General features: G+C 46.0%; 1 pseudogene; it reads left to right on the top strand.

Moving 5' to 3' along the window:
- The first annotated feature begins 3,590 nt into the window (after positions 1–3,590).
- LOC147961266 (uncharacterized) lies at positions 3,591–5,005 on the top strand (annotated as a pseudogene).
- Positions 5,006–5,525: the final 520 nt, after the last annotated feature.

Raw genomic sequence — 5,525 nt, 5'->3', positions numbered from 1 at the left:
CCCTCTCTCTCTTTCCCCCTCGGGGAATCCTAGTCCAACTAGGATTGGGGGGGGGGAGTCCTACTCCCGGTAGGAGTAGGACTCCTCCTGCGCCTCCATTGGGCTGGCCGCACCCCTCCCCCTTGGCTCCTTTATATACGGAGGCAGGGGGCACCTCTAGACACACAAGTTGATCCTTGGTGATCGTTCCTTAGCCGTGTGCGGTGCCCCCTGCCACCATATTCCACCTCGATCATATCGTTGTAGTGCTTAGGCGAAGCCCTGCGTCGGTAGAACATCAAGATCGTCATCACGCCGTCGTGCTGACGGAACTCTTCCCCGACGCTTTGCTGGATCGGAGTCCGGGGATCGTCATCGAGCTGTACGTGTGCTAAGAACTCGGAGGTGCCGGAGTAACGGTGCTTGGATCGGTCGGATTGGGAAGACGTATGATTACTTCCTCTACGTTGTGTGATCGCTTCCGCAGTCGGTCTGCGTGGGTACGTAGACAACACTCTCCCCTCTCGTTGCTGTGCATCACCATGATCTTGCGTGTGCGTAGGAAAATTTTGAAATTACTACGTTCCCCAACAACCGGCTCCTTCTCCAGCGCGTGGCGGCACTCCGCCTCCTTCTCCGCCTGCGCCGACGCACCCGAGCAGCCAGCCTCCTCCTTCTTCGCCTGGTCACCAAGGGCGGAAGAGACCTGCCGCCGCTCCGGCTGCTCCGGCGCGTCGTAGTCCTTCTCCTCCGCCTCGTAAGCAAGTAAAGAAGACAACCGCTCCGTCTGCTCTGCCGGCGTCTAGCAGTACAGCCAGAGGCGGGAGGAAATACAGATTTGGTCCTTTTCTAAAGACTCCAGAGAAGTTACCATATGAGAGGACCCCGGAGGAGAACGCCGAGATCGCACGAGAATAAGTGAGGAACTACTTTGAAGGGGTGAAAGCAAAGAAACATCCACCTCCGGAGGAGAAGGTAGATCCGGTGAAAGCGAAGCGCACTCTGGCTGCCCTGACAAAACCACCCAAGTCTCCGCCGAAAGCAAACTATGAGCGCATTATTGGAAAGGAATTTGCCAAAGCGGAGTAGTCGGGGAGTACTGTCAGTGATCAAAGGCTGAAGGAACGACGAGCTGGGAAACAAATTGCCCAGCTCGGCGAACAAGCGAAGCAATCGTGTCCCCCGCTCAAGGTGCCTAGCGACAACGTCGCTAATGATCCGAGGATGGTGCCCGGTTATAGCAATCTTGGCGATTACCTGCCCGATGATGTACATTATGATTTCATGGAGGTGTAGATACAAAGATACGAGTACGGGAAGCCTCTCGTCAAAGATGAAAGATCTCTATCAACGATGATGCGAAGATTGCATGATTGGTACTTGAAAATCTGTAGAGACTCTGGGGGGAGGAGTACTTTGTATGTGAAAGTTAAAAAGGAGCATGACCTCGTTGGAATTGAACTGTTGCCTGTTCCATTCGAGGAGTTTTTTCAGTTTTTCAATCAATTGGCCCTCGATAAAACAACGGTCGCCTGCTACTGTCTGTAAGTAGTACTACTTCTGTCATTAAGTCTCTCTATATAGCTCAGCTCTTTCATTGCATGTATTTATAATCATCCTCAATATATTATGCAGATTGAAGATCACCGAATTGAAGAAAAGACAAGTCGGTGATATTGGGTTCATTAACACATATCTCATAGATGCAACTCAGGTTAAATTTCATGCCGCAGATACCGAGGCCAACTTTCTACGATCGTTGGTAATAAATGAAAACAAAGATATAATACTCTTTCCTTACAACTTCAAGTGAGTGTTACTGTCTTGTGCGTATTCGGTTTCCCTTATATATTAGTCAAGGTTATAGTAATGTAATTGATGAGTTATGCATGCGTGTGCAGTTACCACTATATTCTCCTAGAGATTAAGCTTGAGCAGGGACTAGTAACCGTCTTAGACTCAAGACGAAAAGATCCCCAGGACTATGCAGACATGACTCAAATGCTCGAGAAGTAAGTTAAATCAATCATTATCCACCATATCAGCAACTTTGTTCATTTCCTGATATATCAAGTAATTGTTTTCTTTGTCCGGCAGGGTTTGGAGAAAATTCACCAGAAAAGCTCCGGGACTGCCGAAGGAGCTGCAATTTAGACACCTGAAAGTAAGTACTAAGTAGCATGTTCCGCGCATCTACTAGTGATTCAAGCGCTAGTTTCATCAATACCCATTTGGCATTCTTGCTTATCAGTTTGATTGACCTCTATTTCTTGTAAAGTGGTTGTGGCAGGAACAAGGGAATGATTTCTGTGGATACTACGTTTGTGATTCCATCCGCCACACGACCTGTGAGCGGGGCTACACTGACGAACAATATGAAGTACGTAAATAACAACATTCACAATTTTTATTTTATTACCATCATTTGTGTTGAGTTTCATTCATTCATATATATATGTATTGACCCCCTTCTTCAAATTAGATGTTTCGGAAGCGGGATGAACTCCTAGCACCAGCTCGCATGCGAGCAATTCAAGAGGAATTGGCGGCATTCTTTCTTGACCACGTGATCACTGAAGACGGAGAATACTATGTGGACCATGAGTCCGTATGATTATATTTGTAAGAGATAATTATTGTATATATGTAGCCGGTAGTGTCGGATAGATATACGAGAACTTGTTGTTCGATCAATCTCTCGGAGAAGGAGAGGTGGTCGATATCACTTCTCTCTGTATGCATATATGTTCATGACGATCTTCTGTTTCCTTCGTTTGCTTACTAGCTAGCTAGCTTGTCTAATCCTCTTTATACGTATGTATAGTACGTAGCGTCGACCAAGCACGGACATAAGAGAGGACACTTCTCTTTATTAATTATAGCTAGCTAACACAATATATGAAACACCTAAATTAACCCCCCAAAACCCCCAAAACCCCCCTCTTTAAAAAAATAAAAACCCCAGCCACAGAAATGCTGACACGTGGATGCCTATTGGTCCCGGTTGGTGCCACCAACCGGGACCAAAGGGTCTCCTGACTGGGCTCCACACACGGGCCACGTGGAGGCCCATCAGTCCCGGTTCTGGATTGAACCGGGACTAAAGGGACAGGGCATTAGTACCGACCCTTTAGTCCCGGTTCAGGAACCGGGACAAAAGGCCCTTACGAACCGGGACAACAGGCCCTTTTTCTACCAGTGGGGACGATCATGGAGCGTGAGCATCAGTTCGAGACGAGATCCACCCATCTCAGATCGTACACCTCTTGGAGAGGGAAGACATCTCGAACAACATCTCAATTGCGTACGATAACTTGTGCAAATTCAGAGACAGCCAATCATCTATGAAGAAGCAGGAGGATGACTGTATGTATGCGTATGATTACTGCATGAGCATCCTCCAGGAGCAGGTTGCCATGGAAAAGGAGCAGGCTGCCGAGGAACAGAAGATCCCTTTGTGTTTGTCGGACCTGCCTTCGGTGGCTTGGAGTGTGTGTGTCTGTGTGGTGTGTACCTTCATAACTTTATGCTCGGTGGTTGTTTTATTTATAAAGCGGGGCGAAAGCCTTTTTCGGTAACAGAAGATCTCTTTCAAAGAGCCCGAGGAGTACATGTATGAGTACGACATGCTTCATCCTCAACAGGAGGAGGAGACGGAGCTGACGAGCTCTGCCAAGGATGAGATTGCACTGGAGGAGAGAATTTATGCTGCCTACTGTAGCGGCAGGAATGATTCATCGGCGGGTTGTACCTTCGAAGCCAAAAGTAAGCAAGACTACTTACTGCAGACAAGCAATCAGCTAGCTAGAGCACGCAATTAATCTGTTTGATAACTTAAATTGCTTTATTCTCTTGATCAATTTGTAGTACCACATAACTCATTAACCAAGCAGATCCCTTTCTTTCTCTTCTTTGACTAAGTTGATCCATGTTGATTCCTCACAACTCCTCACTTGATTTGCTTGCTGCTGAAGCCACGTTGAGTCCAGTGTACTTTACACGCTGCACGCCTGGAGTATGCATCCAAGACGACCTTACTGCTACGACCGGGACCAGCTTGCAGATCTTCTCCTTCAAGATCGCTGAGATTAAAGGTGACTTAAAGTGGCCTCTCTATGTGTATGGCGTGGTTGCTGCAGGGACGAAGTGGATTTCAACCGCAACATTCTCTTCAATCGAACAAGGAATAACGCCCAAGAAGTCACAGAAGATGTATGTATGCTTTGAGTTTCCTGTTTTCTCTCCATTTTCCTTTCCTTTATTTCGTTTTTTAATTTGCATTGCGTGTATTATTGTTGATTCGTTCATTGCAATTAAGTGTATATAACGATGCTTGCAAGGTCCATTTTTACGCTTGATTGGCCCAGCTCGGGCAATTTTGCCTGAACTTGAGTTTGAAGTCGAACTAAGGGTTAAGGGCAGAACAAAGTCTCGCGATAAAGCATTGATCAATAAAAGATACCCTTACATCAATTAGGGTACTGGTCTCTTCACCATTGACTTAAACAACTGTCGTTGTAGAATCGAGTTAAGCTTGGAGCAACTTACGAATTCAGTTCAGGCCACTATCATGGGTGTCCGGATCGTTAAGGGTGGCCCGTGGACATTCAAATATGGGGGGCGAGTTGCTTCCTCGTCGCCACCTCATGAAGTTTGGGTCATAGATAGTCAAGGCACTGTTTTGGAGGTTACTGATCCGCCATCCATACAAGTTGTGTTGCTTGATTCTCGATATTGTGATAGTGGAGAAATGCCAATGGGTACTGATGGTTACCTTGATCTAACAAGGCGTGTTGTCTCTGTGGAATTACGAGAAAGCCATGTTTATTATCCAAAAAAGTTTGAAGAGACCTTCAAAGTTGTCATACAAGCCTATTCAGAATCTGGTGATGTTGCTGCACAAGGTCATGTCAAGCTCACCCCCAAACTTTGCAACATAAGTCAAGCTGTATGTGACCTTGGCGACTCCAAGGTGGAGATTACCGTTGCTTGGTCGGCCCATGTTGAAAGCAACATATTCCTTTGAGGCGTGAAACTATCACCCTGTTTTAGTAGTACTGGTTTGTTTGATTGTCTAAGTATTTATGTATTTAACTTATTTTCTCCCAACGTGATAAAAGACATCCACAAATGCGGCGTAACGAACAAAAAAACAAAAGGGAAAAAGACAGTTCGGGAAGTACCGACGCGGCGCGAGTAATGGGCTTCCTGCAGTGATCCGCTTGCTTTTCCTTGCATTTTCTTTTCCCCTTTTATTCATGACGAATCCACCCTAGCTATCTCTTTCTGCAAAAGAAATCCGTCACATCTGACGTTATTGTCGCTGATATATGTCTGCATATTCAGGATTTCAGTTGATTTTTCTCATACCTTTTTCTGACTATCATCATGGTTCATGGATTTTTGGACATAAATCTATGCAGTTCTAACTTCAATCTTGTAATTAGCAACTGAAAAACATGCAAAATTTGCTAGTTCCACGAACACGTGGAAGGAAGGAACCGTGGGGTGTTCCAGGGAGAGCGAAGATCCGTTATCAATGCCGC

This window comes from Triticum urartu, chromosome 7A (assembly GCF_056163025.1).
Source record: "Triticum urartu cultivar PI428250 chromosome 7A, HENAU_Tu73, whole genome shotgun sequence".
NCBI classification, from domain to species: Eukaryota; Viridiplantae; Streptophyta; class Magnoliopsida; order Poales; family Poaceae; genus Triticum; species Triticum urartu.
This window is presented reverse-complemented; position numbering and strand designations above follow the sequence as displayed.